The sequence below is a fragment of the Pseudophryne corroboree genome, chromosome 4 (genome assembly GCF_028390025.1).
Source record: "Pseudophryne corroboree isolate aPseCor3 chromosome 4, aPseCor3.hap2, whole genome shotgun sequence".
Lineage (NCBI taxonomy): Eukaryota > Metazoa > Chordata > Amphibia > Anura > Myobatrachidae > Pseudophryne > Pseudophryne corroboree.
The window spans coordinates 779,418,551-779,444,520 of record NC_086447.1 but is presented as its reverse complement, the minus strand read 5'-3'; the positions used below and the strand labels follow the sequence as shown (position 1 = coordinate 779,444,520).

Sequence of the window (25,970 nt, the reverse complement as noted above, 5' to 3'; positions counted from 1 at the left end):
TGCTTTCACAGTACTCCTCTGACGGGAAGTTACATACATGTGGTTTCCATTCTCGCAAGTTCTCTCCTGCTGAACGAAACTACACCATCGGAGACCAGGAACTCTTGGCAATAAAATATACCCTGGAAGAATGGAGATATCTATTGGAAGGTGCTAAACACCTAATTACGATTTATACCGATCACAAGAACTTGCTGTATCTCAAGACAGCCCAGTGCTTGAATCCCCGTCAAGCTAGATGGGCGCTCTTCTTCACTCGATTCTCGTTCGTCATTAAGTACCGGGCCGGGACTTTTAACACTAAGGCTGATGCTCTATCTCGTTCCTTAACGGCTTCGGATGAGGAGAATTCCGTTGATAAGGCTTTGATTCTCAGTCCAGTTTCTATTTCGGCAGCTCCCACCGTTTTGGGTCCTCCTCCTGGGAGAATGTCTGTACCAGCAAAATTTCGACCGAAGTTGCTGCAGTGGGCTCATACCTCCAAGTTTTCCGGTCATCCTGGAGTTCAAAAAATGTGTGAGTTTCTACGAAGGTCATACTGGTGGGACACTATGAAGAAGGACATACAAGATTATGTCAACTCATGTCCTCAATGTGCTCAGCACAAAATTCTTCGTCTGCCTCCTGCGGGGTTGCTTCATCCACTGTCCATTCCTAAGAGGCCTTGGACCCATATTTCTATGGACTTTGTCACCGAATTGCCCCTCTCCAAGGGTCACAATACCGTCTGGGTGATTATTGACCGCTTTTCTAAGATGGCATATTTTGTTCCTTTGACCGGGTTACCGTCAGCTCCCAAATTGGGTTACCTCAGGAAATAGTCTCTGATCGGGGGGTGCAGTTCACTGCAAGATTCTGGAGGGCCCTCTGTTCAGCCTTACAAATAAAACTTAAGTTTTCATCTGCCTACCATCCTCAGACCAATGGGCAAACTGAACGCATCAATCAAGATTTAGAGACTTTTCTCCGCGTTTATCTCTCTCCTTCGCAAGATGATTGGGTGGAACTGTTGCCCTGGGCCGAGTTTGCCCATAATTATTTGTACCACTCTTCCACTGGTGAGTCCCCATTCTTCATTAATTATGGATTCCATCCTCAAGTTCCAGAATTACCCGTCTGTCCTTTGGAAGATGTTCCTGCTGCAGCCTCTACTCTTCGGCACTTCAGTCAAATCTGGAGTAGGGTTCACGTTAACCTCAAGAAAATCTCCGGCCGCTGCAAATTCTTTGCGGATAGGAAGCGTTGGGCAGCTCCCCAATACAAAGTTGGTGATAGAGTATGGCTCTCTACCCGCAACCTCCGTTTAAGAGTGCCCGCTATGAAGTTTGCCCCGAGGTTCATTGGTCCTTATCCCGTGTTGCAAGTTCTGAACCCGGTTGTCTGCAAATTGGGTTTGCCTTCCCACTTTCGGGTACCAAATTCCTTCCATGTTTCTCTCCTTCGTCCTCTTATTTTAAATCGGTTCCATTCAGAGTCCCCTAGGCCAACCTCTGTAGAGACTGAAGCCGGAACGGAATTTGAAATCAAAGCTATTCTTGACTCTCGTTATCTTCACAAGAATCTGCAGTACCTGGTTGAATGGAAAGGTTATGGCCCTGAGGAGAGGAGCTGGGTCAAAGCTACTGAAGTTACGGCTCCTCGACTGGTGCGGATCTTCCATTCCAGACATCCAACAAAGCCCGGGAAGTGTCCAGGGGCCACGTCTGGAGGAGGGGGTACTGTCACACGCCAGGGGCAGCGGCCACCGCGCTTACCCCTGCGTGGCTGCTGGTCCGTTTGGCGGTCCCCGCCTTCGGCGGTCCTCGGGTCCCGGCGTCTGGCTGGCGCGGCTCCCGGCGGTTTCCCGGAGCGTGGGCACCGCCATGACAGCCGGCGTCACGTGGGCGGGGAGCAGGTGACGTCACTAACCCGCTTCACCAATCCAGTAGAGGCGGGAGATTCAAAACCAGACGCCGGGCAGAGCCTCGGCGCCTGAGTATCGTCTCTTTTCTGAAGTGGATGCCAGAGCTCCCGTACGCAGTGTGTTCCCCAGCAGCTATACTCCAGTGCTTCTAGCATTCAGGGTGCCTTCCTGCAGCACAGTCTCCAGTGATCCGAGCAACTAGTGTGTTCCTCTGCAGTGCAGTTGCCAGCGCTCCCTGGATTCAGCATGGCCTGCGGGCTGAATCAACTTTAGTGTTTCCAGCGTTCAGTGTCTTTAAACATCGCTCACAAATTCTTCAGTGTCATTCACCGTCGCTCACAAGTTCTTCATTCATCAGTGTCTTTAAACATTGCTCACAAATTCTTCAGTGTCATTCACCATTGCTCACAAGTTCTTCAATCATCAGTGTCTTTAAACATCGCACACAAATTCTTCAGTGTCTTTCACCATCGCTCACAAGTTCTTCATTCATCAGTGTCTTTAAACATCGCACACAAATTCTTCAGTGTCTTTCACCATCGCTCAATAGTTCTTCATTCATCAGTGTCTTTAAACATCGCTCACAAATTCTTCAGTGTCTTTCATCATCGCTCACAAGTTCTTCATTCATCAGTGTCTTCAAAACATCGCTCTCAAATTCTTCAGTGTCTTTCATCATCGCTCACAAGTTCTTCATTCATCAGTGTCGCTGTATTGCTCCCTTCCCATAATAAAGTTCCTCAGCATTTTTTCACCAATCCTAACTATCAGAGTCTTGTATGAGGAAAACCTATATCCGACCATCTCTGCTCCGACCCAGCTGTGGTTCCTCTTCCCGACCATCGGAAGAACCCCCGAGTCCACAACATCCCCAACCCAGGTCAGTGACACCACTCCTGCGTTTTTATCCAGCACGCCTGCGTTTTAACACACACTCCCCGAAAACGGTCAGTTAACACCCAGAAACACCCACTTCCTGTTAATCACTCTGCGGCCAGCAGTGCGACTGAAAAGCGTTGCTAGACCTTGTGTGAAACTGCATCGGCTTTTGTGAAAGTATGTCGAGCGTGCGCAGTGCGCCCCATACGCATGCGCAGAAATGCCGATTTTTAGCCAGATCGCTGCGCTGCGAACAACGGCAGCTAGCGATCAACTCGGAATAAGGGCCCATGTGCACTGCAGGGGGGACAGATATAACATGTGCAGAGAGAGTTAGATTTTGGTGTGGTGTATTCAAACTGAAATCTAAATTGCAGTGTAAAAATAAAGCTGCCAGTATTTACCCTGCACAGAAACAAAATAAACCACCCAAATCTAACTCTCTCTGCACATGATATATCTGCCTCCCCCCCCCCCCCCTGCAGTGCACATGGTTTTGCCCAATTGCTAACAAAGTTAGTGCTGCGATCAACTCAGAATTACCCCCATTATCCCCAGTGCTGTCTAAAACCCTAATAAATGAAAGTCTCAGACCAACTCTGGAACATAATTTTACCACACCTCCCAACTGTCCCGATTTTCGCGGGACAGTCCCGTTTTTTTGGGACTGTCCCGCTGTCCCACCCGCGGGCCGCAGTGTCCAGCGGTGGGGGGCAGTTGGGAGACTCCTGCACTCGCTGCTCTGCGGTTAATAGACGCTGTACGCATGCGCACAGCGTCTATTCAGTGGAGACAGGAGGAGAGGGGGCATGCCAGCGGCTCACAGAGCGCTGGGCATGCCCCCTCAGTGATGAAAATGGGGGCGCGGCTCGCAAGCGCAAGTTCCCCAGCAAAGCCACGCCCCCTTTTCATAGGCCACACCCCTCTCTTTGCACGTTACATCTGCCCCACCTGCACTGCACATTGTTTTGCCCATTAGAGAAAAATGTTGCTGTTGCGATCAGGTCTGAATTAGGCCCTATTTCAGTATCAACAATTATGTTTAAAATCATAAATATATTCAGCGCCAACTTTTTCGAGATGTACGATGGTAACGTCATGTCACGGAAACAGGTTTGGTGCAGTGCTTGTGGTGGACATGCTTGGCTGGGCGGATCACTGCTCATTTTGAACATCTGTCCTGCCGTTATCAAAGTCTGTGTACCAAACTAAAACCTTTTTCCGTGACATGAAGTTACTACCGTACACCTCGACACTTTGGTGATGACTTTCAGCTGCTGACTTGCCCTTTAGACACAGAAATCTGATCACACAATACACAATTCAATGTTTAACCATGTTTCCACCAGGCCTGCCATCTTACATCTGATGTTGGGATAGTATGACTGATATGAGGAACAGTATAATGGCCGTTAGGGGAAGCAGTGCTCTACCTGCTCTTGCCTTGCAGGAAATGAAATAGAGAACATTACACGTTAGGTCTTGTTACCTTAAGGTGGGTACACGCTGGGCGATATATCGGCCGTTCTATTGAATGGCCGATATATCGCGCGTCCGTCGGCCCGTGTGTACGGGCGATATGTCTGTGAACTCCGTCGTTCACAGACAAATCGCGTCAGCCCCGCAGCACAGCTGACGGCCAATATATCTACCGATATATTGGCGTTATATTGGCGCATTGCTGTGTGTGTACGGGCGACCAGCCGGCCGCCCGTACACATGCTGCGGCGGGCGGCGGTGATTGACAGCTGAACTGGGCGGGTGTGTGTACGGATCGGGCAGTGTGTATGCACAGCACACTGCCCGATCCGTCCATAGATATATCTGCAGATCAATTGTCCTGATCAGTGTGTACCCAGCAGATCAGTGTGTACCCACCTTTACTTACTGAGCCACCCTCGTATTTATGTGATTTTGCTGTTGTTTGTTGTTGTTATTGCTATTGAAGTTTATTTAGTTTAGGTTAGCTGAAATAAATCATACCATTGCTCCTGGTCCTATAATTACCCCAAGCTTCCAATCTGTAGCAATTTAGGAGAACTATGTAACATTTTATGGCATTTTTCTGGGCTTCTAGTTGTCCACGTAAAGTAACTATTGGAAGTATTCAAGTGTTATGTTGTGCTTGTTTACACTTATCTTACAAGATAAAAATATAGTTCATTCAATATGCTGCCATGCAAAAGCCCTATCTCTTCAGGAAAAAAAAAATTGGTCAGTTAAAAAAGTTGTTCCCAGGGAAGCCAACGCAGGGTGAAAATGCAAAAACTGACATGGCGCACATACGGATCATTATTACAGTGTAATTTCTATATACATTTGTACTGTGTCAAAGCATGTGTCCGCTTACTGTACTTTCACTATTAAATAAAAAAAAAAACACAACAAAAGGCAGAGTAGGAGATTTTTACCGTAAAAAGTGCTGAATTAGCAAATCTGCTTCTGAGTAAGGTTCTCGGATTAGCTCATATACAAATGGTTTCAGTAGCAGAGTTACACTTCTGAAAACACTCATAGCCAGCATTTTTTTTATATTACATAACAGCTGCCAACAGTTACTGCAATTACTGTAATACTGAACAGAGATGGGAGGTAAACTTCCTCACCTAGAAAAACAAAGCCATAGCCGAGGATATATTAAGGGGATCAGTATGTGATCCCGGCGGTAAGTATACGTCGGGATCCTGGTCATTAGAATGCCGGCAGTGGGGTAAGCGCAAAGAAGCCCCTCGCGGGATCAATGCACTGGCCACGCTGCAGGCTCGGTGGCGAGCTTTTCTCGCCAAAGATTCTATTCTCCCTCTATGGGTGTCGTGGACACCCACAGAGGTGGAATCCCCTACCTCGCCGGTATGGTGCCCCTGTCGGGATCCTGGTGTCAGTATTGTGACAGCCGGGATCCCGTCCATCGGTATACTGACCGCATACCATAGTAAGAAGCACTAAAAACAATGAAAGAAGGAAGCCGCACAAACCATTTGTCTCCATTTTTTTGAAGGTGTATATATGATGCAGAGGTGTGCCCTGGAGACTCCCTCTTAGAAGCTGCAGGATCATTCAACTGGGTACAGCATGACATTGGGATCTAGGTACTAAGCTTTGGAGAGAGATAAAGTGGCTGTAGATGAAGTACCAGCCAATCAGCTTCTAACTGCCATGTTACAAGCTGTGTTTGACAAATGACAGTTAAGAGATGGTTGGTTGGTTGGTATTTTAGGGTCTATTCCTAAAGCAGAGAAAAACCCTGTTTTGCGTTAAACAGGGCTTTTCTCTTATTACCACAATTCACAGAGCGGGTTACCGTGGAGAAGTCTTTGACTTCTCCAGAGGCACCTCTGCTCTGTGCCTGAATCGCATCACCACACTTTTGTATGGTAAAAGCAATTCAAGTAGGTACAGAAAGCTCAGCTTTCCTATGCACTTCGCAAAACTGTTTCGCCATCTCAGGATGGCGTAGAAAGGCTTGTTAGTGGACAAGAGCAGTGAAGACATCCATCTCCCTGCCTTTTACCCGCCCCCGTCTGTGAAAGCAGCCAAGCAGAGGAGCCCAGGGCCCCCACACTTTTCTCCCGCTTCCTGAGTGCCTGCAACCCCGCCAACGCTAAGGTGACCCAATATATGCATATGACTGGTCATCTTCTTCTTTGCACATTTAATCTCACAGGGACTGGATAACCAGTGCATACGAAGAAGTAGGGAGAGCTCAGGGCCGCAATCAACGTGCGCGTGTGCAGAATCAACATCACCAAGCAAGCCATGATAGGAGGAGTGAAGATAGCATAGTGAGAGGACGAGGTACCACATCAGGAAGCCGGCAAAGGATGATGAATTGTGGTAAGTATTAAAAAAAAAAAATCTGCATATAAGAATGCAATGTTTGGTGATAAGTGATACTTAACCATCGCATTCTTACATGAACAGACCCCTTTATCTCCATCCACTTTATCTCTCTCCAAGACTTAGTACATAGATCCCACTGACTGGAAAATAAAAGTATCTGGATAGTAGTGGGCCTGAGTCAGAGGTGGACATAGAAACACCCGCAACTGCGACTATTGGTGGCTATCTGTCTGCAACTTTATGCAAATGCTGATACAAAGCCACACTCTCGTGTACATTCGAATGTGCAAGGACTGAGATGTTCACTGTTAACGTACGTAGACAATGAAATACATCTTTATTCGCCATCATCAAAACGTGCACCAACTCTATTGCGGGTGCAATGTCTCCATCCGAGTATGGATGACATCGAGAATCTGTGTATGTAACTACTTACACCAACATGCCCACGGCACTCGCATAAGACGCCCAAAAGACGGACCGTCTCTATGTGTCGCTAAGATACCTCCCTGACATTACATTTTCAATACACTTCTCCCTGCACCCGCCTCAAATTACAACTGCGACTCTGTACAGACACAAACAGGATCACACACCAGTAACAAAAAAATCTCTTCACAACGTCCGAAATCGGCAGTGAGTACAAATCTGAATCAGGCCCAGTGTCTTCTGTACAGTCAATATGTCTCTGGCACCCTAGAGTCCTGCCCTAAGTCTCCAGCCTCCTGTTTGGGATATTTTCTGTGTTAAAACTTCTCAGCTAAAATGGCAGCTAGATGCTGATTGTCTGGTACTTTATCTCACTCCACTTTATCTCTCTCCACATTCTTATACCTACCTCTCCCCTTCAGCATTTGTCCAGTTCTGCTGCAGTCAGTGGTCACACTTCCATTTTATATATTCTGATGGGGAAGGCAGGAGAGAGTTAGGGTAATGGTACATTTTTAAAATTAGTTTGTAGTTGACCCTTCATGAAGTAAAATGTAAGGAGGTGAAACATGAGGAGGACGGGGCTAAATTCTATTCAGTAGCCCACCAGAATCCAAGTTCCTGATTCAACTGATTTAATTAAATGGTGCTTTTGACCCTGAACATTCAATGCTGACAAGATTAGTGTCACACTCCCATTCCCGTTATAAAATCCCCTTTCACAATTTTTTTCCTTAGACCAGTTCATTAATCATTTGGTATCAGGAGAGTGTTTCACCCCAGGTTCCATGCTGAGGCAAGATGATGCAGCTTAGCAGTCAAAGCAAACCTTCACTTGGGTGGGTAAACTTCAGGAAGGCTTGCAAAATGGCAGCCCCATGTAGAGATGATGGAACTTGCCTCTAATATGTTGTGCTGCTTCTTCCCTCATATAAGATAACGTGGCCCTTGCTTCTCTTTGGTTAGTGGCCAGTCCTCTGGCTCAAATCCTGATTTGCAAACAATAGTGAAAAGTTCTTTTGTTAAAAAAAAAGAAAAGAAAAGGGCACTATTAAGGGTAAACTAAAGAAGAATGTCATGAAAGCTATCACTCAAAGATTAGTATGTTTCTGCCACAAGGCCTTCTATCATTCTCCAGCTGTTACACATGAAGGAGAGCAAAACTGCCTCTCTAGGGCAGCACAGCCTAGAAAGAAATTATTCTGACCTTCCAAATGGCTAGGTAGAAAGAACTGATATTTGGGTGCCCAGAATTATCATACAGGAATAATGAATATACACCTAAATCCTAGATACCTGCTGCTGGAAACAATGGTAATCTCATGATTGCCCCATATCTGGATAAATCAATATGATGGCCAAAGTCAGGGAATTGGGATCCATCCTGTCCATTTTACTATCCAGCTACTGGGGAAGATGATCCAGGAAAAATCCATGGTACACCTGAGGCTACATTTTAATGTGGTCCATCTCCAGGTTATCTACAAGCTAAAGGAGCTAGTTCCCCATTTATGGTCAACCAAAGCACCACCATCTACCAATACCATGGTGGGAATTATGGTTTTGACTCTGGTAGTGATATCATAGAATTATTTGCACATGTGCTCTTCAAAGCACTTCTATGCTAATGGAATAAGTCTCTCATACACCTTGAGAAGTGTATATGAATATCTCAAAGATGGTTGGCTCCCAAAGTTGTATGTATCTGTCCCATTTGATGGCAAGGGGACCCTTATCAGTTCTAGTTTTGGTACTAATACAGACATGACCATCTACTGGAATGGCAGAATTTTTCCTTCATTATTACCATGCCAACAGAACATGGTCACCCTAGTAGTTTGTTCTACTAACCAATATTCTGGAATTTAGGGCCACCTATCTGGACATTGGTACACAAGAGCTAAGCCATCAAGGTCCAGACAGACAATGCCACAGTGGTGGCTTCTATGAACCATCAGAGGGGTACTTGCAGCTCCCAGGTCATAAGGAAAGTGTCTTACATTCTGCATTGGGCAGAACTCCAATAATGTCAGCGACCTACATCCTGGGATTGGAGATGTTGGTGGTTTTTGCCTGGACCCAAATGAGTGACCCCTTCATCCCTATAAGATTTGTGCTTTTGTTGTCATGATTAAATCACAAGCTTTCCCTCCAACAGTGCCATCCTATGTTTCAGTGATACCATGGCGGCTCTGTAGTCATCAGTTGGTTTACACTGATTCCTTAGATCCAGCGGAAGATCAGATTAGAAAGAGTGTGAGTTCTGTTCTGATCTTCTCGCTCATTAAAAGAGCCTTGTTTAATGTGACATTCAGATGATTATGTTGGACCAGAAGCCTTTTTCTTCCCACAACAAACATAAACTTTGTTCCTTATAACTTTAAAACTGTAACTGGTCCTCCATTTTTTTTTCTACTCCTGTAGAATGTGGCTTTGGTAAATTCCACCATCAGTTTGCACTTATGATAAAATCTTTAGTCCCTAGTATAAATCTTTGTACCCTAACTACACTGGTTTGTAAACATATTTAGAGAAGGAAATACCCACTTCAGTAGAAATTACAAAAATTAGATAATCAGAAAAATTGTACAAATTAGCATAACATTTAAAAAAAAATGTAAAAATTAGCCAAGAAAACATTTTCAAATGTTACGGCTGATCGTAATCACACCTACCTTAATGTGGAGCATATATACTACCTGGAGAAAATGCGCTTATTTTGCCAAAATATTTTGCTAAACAAATCCAGTGTAAACATCATAGTTACATTATAAAGTTGTGCTGTAAGCCTCAACTGTGGTATATTTTCTCATGGGTCATTGCTTTCACCAGGGACTATGGCAATGAGGTGATAGACTTCACAGTGAAGTCAGGTCATTTACAAGTAGACTGCAGGAATAGCAAGCTACATAGAAAGTATCTTAAGGCTCAACCACCTGTTACTCAGGCCCTTTCTGAGTGTGCTCCAAGCTGCCCATTCCTGCTTAACAGTTGGTGCAATCCCAACGAACAGCAAAGAAAAGGAATGAGAGGGCACATGTGTGTGCCTACAGAGACAGTACCAGGAGTGGGGGGGACTGGAGAAAGGTGTTGTCAGGAGCAACATGTTACAAGGATACTGTGCAAGGCCCTAACAACATCTATATTAATTAAATATATAAAATGCCTTCAAAAACTGTAATTTGCACAAGTTTCCTTCCACCGCTGGCTTCATAAACATCCAAACAAAAAATAGGATTTTAATTACCTACCGGTAAATCCTATTCTCGTAGTCCACAAGGGATACTGGGGACACTTAGTACGATGGGTATAGATGGGATCCAAAGGAGCCGGTGCACTTTAAAACTTCAAAGAGGGGGTGCTGGCTCCTCCCCTCTATGCCCTCCCACGCAGCTCAGTCAGGGAAAACTGTGCCCGAAGGAGGAGGAAACATGACCAGACAACAGGTGGTGAGATTAACGAACCAGCACACAGCAGAACAACCAAACCAGCAACAGCCAGTGAACAAAACAGCAACAGCTGAGTCAAACAACTTTCAAACAAGAACAAACTTGCAGGAAGTGGAAGCACAGAGGCGGGCGCCCAGTATCCCTTATAGACTACGAGAAAAGGATTTTCCGGTAGGTAATTAAAATCCATAAGGGATACTGGGGACACTTAGGGGGTAATTCAGACCTGATCGCTCGCTAGCGTTTTCTGCAGCGCTGCAATCAGGTCAGAACTGCGCATGCGTATGCACCGCAATGCGCAGGCGTGTCGCACAGATACAAAGCGGTTCGTTGCTCTGCAATGGGTTTGTGCGAAGAATCCATTTGCACAGGCTATCGCAAGGAGATTGACAGGAAGAAACCGTTTGTGGGTGTCAACTGACCGTTTTCTGGGAGTGGTTGGAAAAACGCAGGCATTCCCAAGCGTTTGCAGGGCAGGTGTCTGACGTCAATTCTGGTCCTGGACAGGCTGAAGTGATCGCAGCGGCTGAGTAAGTCCTGGGCTACTCAGAAACAGCACAAAATCTTTTTGTACCGCTTGGCTGCACATGTGATCGCACACTTGCACAGCTAAAATACACTCCCCGGTGGGCGGCGACTATGTGAACGCAGGACTGCAAAAAACAGCTAGTGAGCGATCAGGTCTGAATTACCCCCTTAGTACGATGGGGACGTCCCAAAGCTCCCAGAAAGGGTGGGAACGTGCTGAGACGCCTGCAACAACGTATGTCCGAAATGGACATCCTCTTTTTGCCAGTAAATCAAAGCTGTAGAACTTGAAAAAACGTGTTTGTCCCTGACCAGGTAGCGGCCCGGCATAGTTGCAAAGCCGAGACACCACGGGAAGCTGCCCAGGAAGAACCCACCGACCTAGTAGAGTGGGCCTTGATAGACTTAGGAATAGGTAAGGCCACCGAAGCATAGGCCTGTTGAAAAGTAAGCCTAATCCAACGGGCAATAGACTGTTTTGAAGCATGACTACCCTTCTTGTAAGCATCATACAGCACAAAGAGGTAATCCGACTTTCGGACAGCAGATGTCCTCTTGACATAGATCCCCAGGGCTCGCACCACATCCAAGGACTCCGGAATGGAAGAAGTGACCGAAGCCGCCGGAACCACGATAGGCTGATTCAGGTGGAAAGCAGAAACCACCTGCGGCTGCTGGCGAGTCCTGAGCTCTGCTCTATCCTCATGACAGACCAAGTAGGGACTACTGCAAGACAAAGCTCCGAGTTTCAAAACATGCCTGGTCGAAGCTAAGGCCAACAGCATAACCGTCTTTCATGTAAGGTACTTGTCCTCTACCGACATTAACGGTTCAAACCAAGAGGACTGCAGTAAGGTCAAAACCACGTTTAGATCCCAAGGTGCTGTAGGAGGCACTAAAGGAGGTTGGATGTGAAGGACACCCTGTAGGAACATCTGGACTTCAGGTAAAGCAGACAATTTCTTCTGGAAGAAGATGGATAAGGCCGAGATCTGTACCAAACCACTTAACTGGCATGGTCAGATTTCATGCAACTGCGCCGTCCCACCCGGTCTCCCTGTTTTTGACGAGGAGATCGGTTCTGCAGATGTGCATAATATAATGTTTAAATATTTAAAAAAATACTTTTTCAACTTTATTAAATAAAATAAATTTTAAAAAACAATGTTGTGAACGCTTTTGAAGGGAAAAATAGTCAGTTAAGTGGTTAAGGGAACCTAACTGTAGGCCCATATCCACACCTGCTTGAAAGAAACGCAGAACACATCCCAGATTGAAATCCGCAGAAGGATATCTTCAGCCATCACACTAAGAGACATACCGTTTCCAGATATGGTGGTAATGAGTCGATGTGACAGCCTTCCTTGAATCATGGTTGTAATAACCTTACCCGGAATACCTTTTTCAGCTAGAATGTTCCGCTCAACCGCCATGCCGTTGAACGAAGCCACCGTAAGTCCGGGTAGACGAACGGCCCTTGCTGAAGAAGATCTTCCCACAGAGGTAGAGGCCAGGGTCGTCTATGGCCATGGCCAGAAGATCTGCGTACCAAACTCTTCGAGGCCAGTCGGGGGCAATCAGAATTGCCTGAACCCCTTCCCTTCTGATTCTTTTTAGAACCCTGGGAAGCAACGGAATCAGAGGAAACAGGTACACCAGCTGGTAGGCCCAAGGCATCGTCAGTGCGTCCACTGCCACCGCTAGAGGGTCCCTTGTCCTGGAGCAATAGCGCTGGAGCTTTTTGGTGAGCCGAGAAGCCATCAGATCGATCTGTGGATAGCCCCACTGATCCTTTATCATCCGGAAAACCTGCGGATGGAGTCCCCACTCTCCTGGGTGTAGGTCATGACGACTTAGGAAGTCCGCCTCCCAGTTGTCCACTCCCGGAATGTATATGGCCGATGTTGCCCTTGCATTCCTTTCTACCCAGAGGAGTATCTTGGATACCTCTAGCATGCAGGCCCTGCTCTTTGTTCCTCCCTGTCGATTGATGTACGCGACAGCCGTGGCATTGTCCGACTGAACCGGAATGGCTTGGCCTTGAAGGGTTGCAACCACCACAGGAGAGAGATCCCGGCCTGTGGTGAGAGACATATGACCTGGTGCATCTGCAGATGCGAAACCAACCATTTCTTCAGGAGATCCAGTTGGAAAGTCCTCACATGGAATCTGCCAGATGGAATGGCCTCATAAAAGGCCATCATCTTTCCCAACAGGCGGTTGCAAAGGTGTACCGAGACCCGGTTCAGCTGCAGAACCACTCGTACCAACTCCTGAAGTTTCCTGGCCTTGTCCACAGGAAGGAAGATTTTATGAGCCACCGTGTCCAATATCATCCCTAGGAACTGGAGACGCTGGGTCGGCTCGAGGTGGGATTTCTGCAAGTTCAGAATCCAACCGTGGCATGACAGTAGTGTTGTTATTAACAGATCATCCAGGTAGGGGACAAGGTTCACTCCCTGAATCCGGAGTAGGAACATAATCTCCGCCATCGCCTTTGTGAAAACCCTTGGGGCCGTGGATAGGCCAAGGGGCTGTGCCTGGGATGGTAGTGTTCGTCCAGAAGAGCAAACCGGCGGTAGGCTTGGTGAGGTGGCCATATTGGAATATGGAGGTACGCGCCCCTTATGTTCAGAGAGACTAAGAACTCCCTCTCCTCCATACCTGAGATCACTGCTCTCAGAGACTCCATTTTGAACCGGAAAACCAGCAGATATGGGTTTAACAATTTGAGGTTCAAAATGGGCCTCACAGAACCTTCCAGTTTTGGTATCACAAACAGGCTGGAATAATAACCCTCGCCCCGTTTGTGCAGTGGCACTGGGACAATGACTTGAATCTGAACCAATTTTTGAATGGCACCCTGTAGCGTGAGGCGCATGTCCTCAGAAGCCGGTAAGCCCGATTTGAAAAACTTGAGAGGAGGAGAACTCTCCAACTCCAGCTTGTAGCCCTGGGAGACCAGATCTTTCCCCCAAGCATCCTGGCAGGAGCTTTCCCAAATAAGGCTGAAGAATCTCAGCCGAGCTCCCACCCTGAGTTCCCTCATGAGCTGGGGGACACCGTCATGCTGAGGATTTTGAGGAGACAGAGCTGATGCTCTGATCCTGAGATCCTGTGGTGGCAGGCTTATGAGACTTACCTCTGGAGCCTCTAGTTGCATTTGAGGCGCCTCTGGCTTTCCCTTTGAACCTAGCAGTCCGAAAGGATTGTAGCGAAGGTCCTGGGTAGGAGCTTCGAGCCGGTGGAGCTGCAGACGGGCGGTATGTGGATTTTCCAGCTGTAGCCTTCGAAATCCACGTGTCCAATTCACCTCCAAACAGCCAATCACCTGTGAAAGGTAAAGCCTCTACACTCCTCTTTGATTCTGCATCCGCCACCCACTGGGGTAGCCACAGCGCCCTGCATGCAGAAACCGCCATGGTAGAAGTACGAGCATTTGTAGTACTTATGCTTTCAATACTTTCACAGAGAAACCGAGCAGAATCCTGAATGTGCTTAACTAGCTTTACCATTATCAGCCAGGGACTTATCCCCTGTGAGGCCCTCTTGAATGTTACCTGTCCAGGTATGTATTGCGTGGGTCACCCAACAGCCAGCAATAACAGGTCTCTGAGAGGCTCCTGCTGCCACATAGATAGACTCCAAAGTGGCTTCTATTATTCTGTCTGCAGGTTCCATTAAAGCAGTAGCCCCTGGAACCGGTAGTACCGTCTTTTTTGACAGGCGTGACACTGAAGCATCAACAGCAGGGGGAGTCTCCCAGACTTTTCGCCCCTCTAGAGCGAAAGGAAATACAGCAATCAATTTCTTTGTCACCTGGAATTTCTTTTCAGGAGAAGCCCATGGCTCCTAGAAAGGATAATCCAATTCCTTAGAATCAGGAAAGGTGACTAGCCTTTTCTTTTGTGCAGCAAAAAAGGATTGCGGAGCATCTGCCTCGTTCCCAGGAACATTTAAGACATCTCTAATAGCAAGGACGAGGGACTCCACACACTGAGTCCTCCACCTCAGTATTTGATTCCAACTCCTCCCCCTCTTCTACCTCAGGTACCTCATCCTCAGATTCTGAGAGGATGTCAGGTAACCCCCTTTTCTGGGGTAGTGGAAGTGAGAGAGGGGTTAGACGGCTGCCCACTGAGTAGCCATGGACTGTTGCAACTGCTGCCTTTCTTGCCTAGCAGTAGTAAATTCATTGACCATGTCAGCCATCATAGATTTAATAGAACTCAACCAAGCTGGTGGAGTATCCTCTGGAGGAGCTGACTTTCCTGCTGCAGCTTTGAGAGTGCAGGAAATGGCGCCAGGAAGCCGCTGGTCCCGCTCTAAGGTAGCTCCACCCCCTCCAATGGCGCCGGAGCTACTTGCATATTTATACTGACAAAGTACCATACAAAGTGTAAAATTAGGTACAAGCACCTATTTTTACTACCGCTGCCAGTCTGTGCTGGGGACTATGGGATCAACCCAGGGGGAGTCCGTATGCCTGCCCCGCGACCATGCCGCACCAGTAACAGAGGGGGAACCCGCAAGTGGGTGCCCCTGGCAACAACCTTGATCTTCAGGCTCTGTGCTGGGGGTGTGCGGCATGCTGCGTGTGTGTGTGTGCGAGAGCGCCATGCCTGCGGTACACTAACCCTCAGGACCGTTGTCCTGTCAGCGGGATCCCACTCAGCACCTCCAGGAGGCCGGTGTCGGTTCCCCCTCAGCGTCCTTCGGTGTAGGTAGGCTGTTGCCCAACAGCCTACCTGAAAATAACAAATGTTTAAAATAAACTGAAGCTAAATTCTCTGGAGCTCTAAACTGAGCTGTGGGGGAGGGCATGGAGGGGAGGAGCCAGCACACCCTGTTTTGAAGTTTTAAAGTTCACCGGCTCCTTTGGACCCCATCTATACCTAAGTGTCCCCAGTATACCTTATGGATGTTAGAGAAAGTTCACGATCCAACTGGAATCTTTGCGTTCGCCCCGCAGGTGCATGCACAGGGTTCGTCCTGCGCATGCGCCCGCATTTACTGCGGGTCACTCGCAGTAATTTCGAATGCCTCTGCCCGATTGACAGTGTGGGGGGGGGGGGGGGGCGTGATAGGCGCGGCCTCCTGCCGTCACAGCCAGGCTGCGCCAGCAGGAGCCATCTCCACAATTTCAGCGATCACGCTGAAATTGCAGTGCAATTGCAATTTCAGCACGATCGCAGTGGGTGGGCTGCAAGCTTGGCGGCCTTGACCTGCGATGGGTGGCCCCCAGCATGCAAGCAAAAACAATTGTATATTCTGTTGTTTAGCAAAACTTACAACCCTTTCTGAATAGGGTGCATTTTCTTTTAATTTAGATGCAAGATATTCTTTAAGTATTGTGTCCCCCAGAGTCTGGCACATAACTGTACGTATCTCACTGGAATTAGGAATACCCGAGACCCGCCAATCATTCCGCTGAACATTTACTCAAAATGTAACTAATACCCCTTTTCCACTAGCTCAAAAAACACGGGTAAATGCACGGGGGCGCGCATTTACCCGTGTTTTTTGCAAGTGGAAAAGGGTAAACCCGGATCAAGTGACCCGTGAATCCTACCCGGCTATCTACCTGGGTAGGACACGGGAATGATCCGGGTTGGGTTGTAGTGTAAACGGGAGCCGCGTCGATGCGACACGGCTCCCGTTTACACTGTATGGAAGGGCGGCGCTGGGAGATCATGTGATCTCCCTGCGACGCCCCTGCCGCGTCACTAGAAGCGTCACCAACCCGGCATATGCCGGGTTGTGACTGCTGATGGGAAAGGGGCCAAGCACGGGTCGCAGCAGGGGGCAGCTCCCGTGTCAGGCTCCCGGCTGCGACCCGTGCTCGTAGGTGGAAAAGGGGTATTACATTTTGCACTTTCAATTTCAACTCTACTCTTTTTTTTTCCTTCTAATTATCACATTTTTTAATCTGTACTTTCTCAAAAGAAAAAAAACAAAGAAAGACATTTTTCTTTTTAGACTTTTCTTGTAGCTGCTATGGAAGCATTAGATATATTTTTATATAAATGCACTCACTAAAATGGAGAAGAGAATGTGACCTCACCAAACATCATATATAAGATTACGCAACATCCTCCTCTAGCATTGTGTTGTGGCAAGTAAAAAAAAAGAGCAACCTTTTCCTAACACGAGCCAACAATATAAATAAACCCAAAAATCCTTACATTAAATAAAGAGTCTGTTGATTGATCACACAAAAACCGTGCTCTTTGCCTGCACGATCTACCACACAGCTTGGATCACATGGGTAGAGAGAACGAGTTAGGCCTCATATGAGACACCTGTAACAGAAAGTTCCCTCAACGTATTTACTAAGAAGGCACAGAGCCAATGTCACACCTGGACGAGGAGTAATGTACTGCCCTATTTCCTTACAAATATAAATTAAATGGCAGACAAGGATTTCTTTCTCTGGGACAATTTTACACTGGCTGCAAGTTGTATAGCCAAGAAACCCCTGATGCACTGCAAGGGGTGCAATAGCAAACATCTTTTTTTTTCATCCTTGGGCCTGATTCAGATGTGGTTGGAGTAGCTATAGCTCCGCCTTACATGGACGCCTCCTGCTGCATTACTAATACAACCTGCATACCAGGATGCAGTATTGGATCTTCCCCGCCATCATCAGCCGGCTGCGTGAAACATGAGGTAATGCAAGCTAGCTGTCGCAAATCCTACCTAGAAGGCGATGAAAGTTATGTCCTCTGACAGAGATCCTAGCCTCGTCCCTCCCCTGTAACGGCAGTGGCACGCCTCCGTTTGGAGACATGGAGGCCCACGCCACCCCCTCCCCGTCCCGCAAATGACATCAGACTGCCAATCACTGACAGTCTGATGCCGTAGTGCGACTAACGTCACAGACCCGTATTACTCATGCGCAGTACTGGTCCAGCACGTGTGCAAAGTACCAAACATTGGTACTTTGCTGCATGAGCCACTACTCCGTCTACATCTAAATGGGAGGTGGTTGACAGACAGTTACAAGGTCGACAGTCAATAGGTCGTCACTATAGGGTCAACAATCAAAAGGTCGACAGGGTTTAAAGGGCAACAGGGTCAAAAGGTCTACATGGGCATAAAGTAGACGGTCAAATGGTTGACACACATATTTTTCATGTTTTTACAACTTTTGCTGCATTTACTATACATGTCACAAACTATCACCTTTAGTAACCTTGTGGCAAGCGAAGCGGAGCAAGCCACCAAGCCCTGCGTGGTGAGCAAAGCATTCCCGTTGACCATGCAGTGACTGGGGTCCTGCTCAGCACATACGTGCATACAGTGGTGGAGTCCTTTAGCTGGCTTGCCTGCACCTCTCTCTGCGCTGCAGGTAGCTGCCTATGATCTAGCGTGTAATGTGCCCTGATGAGAAGACAAGTTCATACATTCAAATTGTTTCACAATTTCGGTCAGTCATAAATAAGTGATACATACAGGAAGTGAAAATATTTCTGTATCTCCAGGACCTCTCCTGCTATATTTGTGAGCTGATGTAATGTTTGTAGAGTATAAACTGGGACATGGAAAAATGACTGCTATGACCTGTCAGGCGCTGTGACTTCTCCGTGACACTGAGCTGAAGGGTTAGCAGGATGACTGCTTAAAGAAGTTTCGATTTAAAATTTGTGTCAATGTTAGTAATGATCTAGCTATCAGACTATGGTGGTCATTTCGAGTTGATCGCTAGCTGCAGTTGTTCGCAGCGCAGCGATCATGCTAAAAAACGTCTGTTCTACGCATGCGTGTGCGGCGCAAAGCGCACACGCATCGTACAAGCACAAGGAATGATGTCGTTTTGCACAGGCACTAGCGATGCATTTCAGTCGCAGTGTGATTGACATGAAGAGGGCGTTTCTGGGTGTCAACTGACCGTTTTCAGGGAGTGTTCAAAAAAAAGCAGGCGTGCCAGGAAAAACGCAGGCGTGGCTGGGCAAACGCTGGGCGGGTTTGTGAAGTCAAAACATGAATTGAACAGTCTGAATCTAGAGCTAGAATTTGGCAGGATTCACAGGGGTTTGTATGGAGTCTGGATACAGAATTGCAGGTATAGAGACCTATTGTGGAACAAAGGAGTTACAAACCAAACAGAAAACAAAGGGCGGATCTAATACCAAGATAAAACCACAATCAAACACCAGACAAGACACAATTCTCCCAGAGGAAGGCCCTGAAGGGCAAAAACGCGTTGAAGCACTAAACTACACTATCGCCTACACTGCAAGCCGCAAGATCCACATTGCTACAAGTCCGGGGCGGAACAACCACGAGACACAGGACGTAAAAGGTACTACAGGAACGGAGGAGGTAAGCCGGTGGGGAAACGGAGCGCGCCATGATTAGGGGAGCAGGAGATCTCTGGCCCTCACTCCGAGTTGTTCGCTCGCAAGCTGCTTTTAGCAGCATTGCACACGCTAAGCCGTCGCCTACTGGGAGTGAATCTTAGCTTATCAAAATTGCGAACGAAAGATTCGCAATATTGCGAAAAGACTTCTCTGTGCAGTTTCTGAGTAGCTCGAGACTTACTCTTCCAGTGCGATCAGTTCAGTGCTTGTCGTTCCTGGTTTGACGTCACAAACACACCCAGCGTTCGCACAGACACTCCTCCGTTTCTCCAGCCACTCCCGCGTTTTTCCCAGAAACGGTAGCGTTTTTTCACACACTCCCATAAAACGGGCAGTTTCCGCCCAGAAACACCCACTTCCTGTCAATCACATTACCATCACCAGAACGAAGAAAAAACCTCGTAATGCCGTGAGTAAAATACCTAACTGCATAGCAAATTTACTTGGCGCAGTCGCACTGCGGACATTGCGCATGCGCATTAGCGACTAATCGCTCCGTTGCGGAAAAAAAAAATAACGAGCGATCAACTCGGAATGAGGGCCTCTGTACCAGAGGGAGACAGCTGGTGTAAGGCTCAGCAAAGCCGGCAGCCACGGATATTTTCCCTCGAGACCAGACCACAGCCCGCCCACGGACTGTGTCCCGGGGCAGTGTCCGACCATGATCGCACCTCTGGGAGACGGCGCTTAGGGTCAGCGGTCCGGTCCGGAGATCCCGCTCCCACTTATCTAGCCTAGCACATCCGAATCACACATCAGACACCGTGAAGCATTAAGATCACAGCTACAACGTAGTGCACAGGACTCTATCAATTAGACGTGCGGGACGCCGCAGTCACAGAAAGACAGTTTGCAGTAAACTTTTTCTTTAAACAGAACTGAATAATAGTGTGTTGAAAAGTGGGCACACATTAACTGGATTTGAACTTCACCATCTTTTACACTCCAGCAAAACTTTATTTTGGACCCCACTCCCCTTTTTCTCCCTCAGCAATTGCATCACAAGGAGTGAGTAACCCATCCCTGTCATTTCTATATGGTGTTCAGACACAAACCGCATTTGTAGAATAAAGAGGGTTTTTTTATTTCACACAACTCATCATTGTCATCCATGTAAGACGTAAGATCTTATGCACTAGTAACATATACACACCACATCAACAACTAACAGCTGATATAAGGGTTGTGCGCTATAAACGTATTTGCATTCTAAATTCTCTTTTAAATCTTTTGTGCCGGTCAAACACACGTGCAGGTGACAAAACATCGACCCTGTAAGTCTCGGTTATCATACAGAAAATTTCAGTGGGCGTATTGTTCAACTAAAAAATATAAAATAACACATTGCTTTTGAACAAAGTATTTTTATGACGCACAGAGAAAACACAATTTCTTCACATACAGTGTGACAGCAAACTATCTGCAGGAGGGATGAAACTTGCAAAACCATTTGGGATAGTCCAAGGTCAATTTTCCCCCACTCCTTTTTAAATCAAGCGGTATGTATTATTTTTTACAAATACAGTTTCATTATTTAATAGCCACACCTCATATAAGATATGTACGCTACATACCTATAATGCATCAAAAAATACTGATTAATACCTGAACATATCTTGAACACTACAACACTAGCATAGCGTACATCCACATATACAGTACTCCTCCTCCCTCACATATTGTACACTAATTTGGCACCAATGCTATAAACAGAATGCAATTCTAGACAGCAATTCCAGCGCCTGCAGCTCATACTTTCATTTTATTTATTATATGTCTGAAAAAAAGACAAATTTGTGACAAAAAATATAAAGTATTCCTTTCAGTTGTCAAAGGTCTTAATTAGAGTTAGGAGTAAAATCAAGCTAGAAGATGATTTTTGCACCTTGGGAAAAATCATCATGCCCTGCAAAAGGATGGGTTAAATGTAAAATGTACGGACAGATGAAGAGTTGGTAGAGCACAACCTAGGTCAAATATGTGGGGCATCTTTTCCCCAAGATGGCTCCGAAAGCAAAGAAGGAAGCTGTTCCTGCCAAGACTGAAGCAAATTAAAAAAAATATTCAGAAAATAGAGCACAAGCGCTCCAAAGATAAAACCAATTCACCCTTTATTCACCACTATGTGGGAAAATAAAAAGGATAATACCGTCTTTTTAAGATGTGTCAACTTCACAATTACCTGGTAGTATTTTCCAAATACATCTTTAATGTGCAATCTGCAACAGAATGTGTTCTCGTATAGTACAGGAGCTGTTTCTTTGCTCATAAAGGGGAACACAATAAGGAAGATAATAGTGCAAATTATCGTTTTTAAAAACACACAGGTTTAATGACGAAAACACACTTACAAACATAGAAGATAAAAGCGCATAGCAAAAATCCCTCTCAGGCAATAGCAGCAACAGGTTTGGAAAATCCTCTTTTATCCCCCGTTGTATTTGGGTTGGCTGTACCGAGCTCCGGAACAAGATGACAGCAGGATATCCAGAGTAGCAGCCCTGAGATGGGATGGTATCAAGTGGGAGAGCAGTACGCTTAAAAAGACGGTATTATCCTTTTTATTTTCCCACATTGTGGTGAATAAAGGGTGAATTGGTTTTATCTTTGGAGCGCTTGTGCTCTATTTTCTGAATATTTTTTTGAAATTGTATTGATTTGTAGTGCAGTGGAGAAGCACTATTAGATATAGACTACAGCTGCACCACTGATTGTTTTGCGCAGAGTATCTCTGAATATTTTCTTTGCACTTAAGACTGAAGCAAAGTCTAAGGCTCTCAAGGCCAAAAAGGTTGTTTTAAAAGGAGTACACAGTCACAAGAAGAACAAGATCCGTACGTCTCCTACATTCCGGAGGCCTAAAACCTTGAGACTTAGGAGTCAACCCAAGTACCCCAGGAAAAGTGCCCCCACAAGAAACAAGCTTGATCATTATGCCTTCATCAAGTTCCCTGTGACCACAGAGTCTGCCATGAAGAAGATCGAGGACAATAACACTCTGGTTTTCATTGCTGATGTGAAAGCAAACAAGCATCAGATAAAACAGGCAGTGAAAAACATGTATGACATAGACGTGGCCATTGTAAACACCCTCATCATGCCAGATGGTGAGAAGAAGGCATATGTCCATCTAACTCCTGACTACGATGCGCTTGATGTTGCTAACAAGATTGGCATCATCTAAACATGCAGCCACATGTTCCATACAGAAATAAATCAAATAAACCAACTTTTATTTTGTCTTTTGTGAATTGTTATTTGTATATGCTTATGATGGTTAAAAGTAGTTTACCCACTGCTGAACAGAATATAATATCCATGGCATCTTTTGTTCACAATGCAGTCTCTAGTCGGTGACTTGCAGTATGTTACTGCTACTTCAGGGAAATGAAGCATCACTTTTCAGCAGGCTTCTACCACTGCGGCAGCCATTGCTTCCTCCACCTCAAAGCAATATGACTGTATAGGGGTTTTCATCATTTGATGTCTATTCTACATGTCATACGGCAACATTTGCTACATATACAGATGGAAAAAATAAAAAAAATTAAAAAAAAATATGTGGGGCATATTTATCAATTAATATTCCGGGGTACACATAAATATTAAGGAAACCCCATATGTACCATGGAGGGATTAAAGCAGATATCCCTAATTTCCGCAGTGGTCCCTCCTTTTCTTCCCCCAAAGCAGATCCCATAGGTTACGGGAGCTGCTATTCAGTCTTACTGTATATACCAAGTTGCAAATGGCTGACGTCATCTTCCTATGGACTACTGTACCGGACTCCTTTTCGTGTCCACTCACTGACTCATGTGCTGGCTGACGGCTGAGCAGTGATCTACTAGGAACCAAAGCAGGAAGCAGAGCGATATATTTCAAGCAAAATTGCAACTTCAAACCATGTGCAACGCAACAAGTTGAGAAAGTAAATCAATGGATTGTAAAGCGCAACAATATGATGGCGCTACATAAGTAAATGTTGATAAATAATTAATGATCACAAGTGACACAATTTATAACCTGAGGTATCCAGCTGTCTTTATTTATTGACCCCATCCCCCCCACACTGATAGATATTTGTGATGATAATAATAATAATAATGTGATTATCATTTAGATTCATCAACATGCCTTGCAAATAGTGTACTTTGTATAGCTCTCTTTTACTAGTGAACTACAAATATGACCTATATATTGTGGGTGCGCTCATTTCTGTGACTTGGTAAAATAGGCCAGTAAATCACCCGGCCAGTACAGACAGAATAGTCAACCTTAGCCCAGACATTATCCAGCAAAGACTTGAGAAACATTTCAAACAAAATTATTTATCTTTATTTTGTGGCATGTGCTATGACTGAGACTAACTACAAGAATGTTGGGATTTTCCGACTAGAAATCTTTCTAAAGTGATGATACATCCAGTCTCTTACATTAAAGTGAGTATGGAATGTTTTTTGGACAACTCTGTTGCTAACGTTCCCCAATCACATCAATGTTATGCACACTGGCTTTAGAACACTTCTTGTCGCTTTACAATGACTTCCTAGTAAGAAGACTGCAGCATTCTAAACCTCCGTTGCTGCCTTTCCATAATTTTAAAATAACAGACATCAGAGCGGGATGTACTAAGCGGAAAATGCGTTAAACCCCCTGTTTACCGCATTTTCCTGATGTACTATCCCCCGGACGCGAGGTCAGCGCCGCGGCAGGGTTCGCCAGCTTTAGCTGGCGATAGTCCATTGAAGCCTATCGGCTTCTCTCCACGGCGCTGTGTGAGGGATCCGCATGCCCTACTTCCGCCCCCGTCACCCCGCGCATGCGCAGACTGTCTTCTGGGGCCGAATCCCGGAAGTCAGGCTGCCGCTGTGCATCGCGGAGGACAGCTCTTATCGGAAGAGCTGTCCTCCGCAACGCTGAACGCATATGTTAGTACATATCCGATCAGCATCGTGGTGCAGGGTGGCGATGGGCGGCGATGGGCGGCGATGTACATTAGTACATCCCGCCCAAAAGTGTTATGAAATCTTCCAAAATCATTTATTTTTCTTTAGCTATTAAATATATGGGTGGTATTCATGTTATTGGCAGTCAGAAGACCGACGGTCACATGACCTCCCCCAAAATCCGTCCCTTCACTATCCCGACGGTCGGCATGCCGACCAAAAGGGACTATTTCCACTCGTGGGTGTCCATGACACCCATAGAGTGGGAATAGAACCCGTGGCGACCATCGGTCAGCCATTGCACACCCAAATAAATATATATATATTAATATATATATATTCATATATATATATCTATATATATCTATATATATATATATGTGTGTATGTATATATATTTTTTTTAATATAAGTGTACTAGTTCATACAGTACTTTCTACTTTTTAAGGCAGGGTTGCCATCAATAAAATTGAGACAGTGCTAATTAATAGGGCCGAAGCACAACAGAAACATAATAGAAATGTTGGCAAACTAGTTTAAAGAAAAAAAAAATTAGACGTATAATCACAGTGCGTCTACTTTACTACTCACGGCGAAACTTCTTATAGTACAAAAGAAAAGTGGACATAACACACATAATTCTAAATTAAATCCAGCCGTGATAATATTTGTGACTATTTTGCTTTCTAAAGGCGTAACAAATTTACCAAATCAGACAAAAGTAAGTTTATATTAGCGTTGTTATTATTATTTATTTGCAATTATGAAAATAAAATCCTTGCTGAATAAAAATTGGTATATGCATTTCTTGAAAATTTCAAAATAAATTTATCTATAAACGCACAAATATTTTATGCAATTCAGCAGTACAGACAGATGTTTAAAAACTTGACAAATGAAATTATCTCTTGCAAATCTACGTGTATATTCTTTAATTGCATCATAAACAAAAATAGACACTCTTTATTCAATATTTACAGATAAAATTGGACTTTGTGGTCAAGACATGCAAACACAAAATATTACTATATTTCCACAGTACATTCCAACAATGGATTATGAAGAAGGTCACATACAAATCTGTATTTTAATGTAAACCATGCCTTAAAATTAGGGCAACAACCATTTTAGAATGTAACCACCTTCGCCTACAAATATGTTACTGAGTTATTAAGGTTCACGGACCTGACGGGCCAAAGCTGTGAGCCGAATATCACTGTAATACAGAAAAGTACTTTGATATCTCTGTAGTTTCTCATACAAAACAGATCCAGTTGGCACTATTGGAGACTACTAAATAACTTCCCCAAGGCGATATATCAACGTTAATTAATAACCACAGAAGAATAGGAATTTACAACATGAAGTTATAACTAAGTGTATTGCAGACAATCAAATTACTAAACACATCTTCATATTGCTCTAATCATATAGTTAGCAAACCAAATGTACAAAGGAAAACACAGAACAGATCTAGATCCAGTATGGTGTTTGCTAAATTACTGATATAAAATAAAAATTAGGTACAGTACCCGAGGAAGATTCTACATTTAGTTTCCTTTTAAAACGGTGAACTCCAAAATGTTTCAGTAGTCTGTGTTCTTGATTCTGTAACCAACATAAGAATGAATGG

General features: G+C 45.4%; 1 protein-coding gene across 5 annotated transcripts in view; it reads right to left on the bottom strand.

Moving 5' to 3' along the window:
- TRERF1 (transcriptional regulating factor 1) overlaps positions 1 to 25,970 on the bottom strand; it is a 366,725-nt gene that overhangs the window by 214,162 nt on the left and 126,593 nt on the right. For 4 of the 5 annotated variants that reach the window (XM_063918304.1, XM_063918300.1, XM_063918303.1 and 1 more), the window contains exon 2: positions 25,870 to 25,945. The exons of the other annotated variant lie outside the window; for it this stretch is intronic. The gene's annotated coding sequence lies outside the window, so the exon portion shown is untranslated. The remainder of the gene's footprint in view (positions 1 to 25,869; positions 25,946 to 25,970) is intronic. 5 annotated transcript variants of the gene reach the window in all.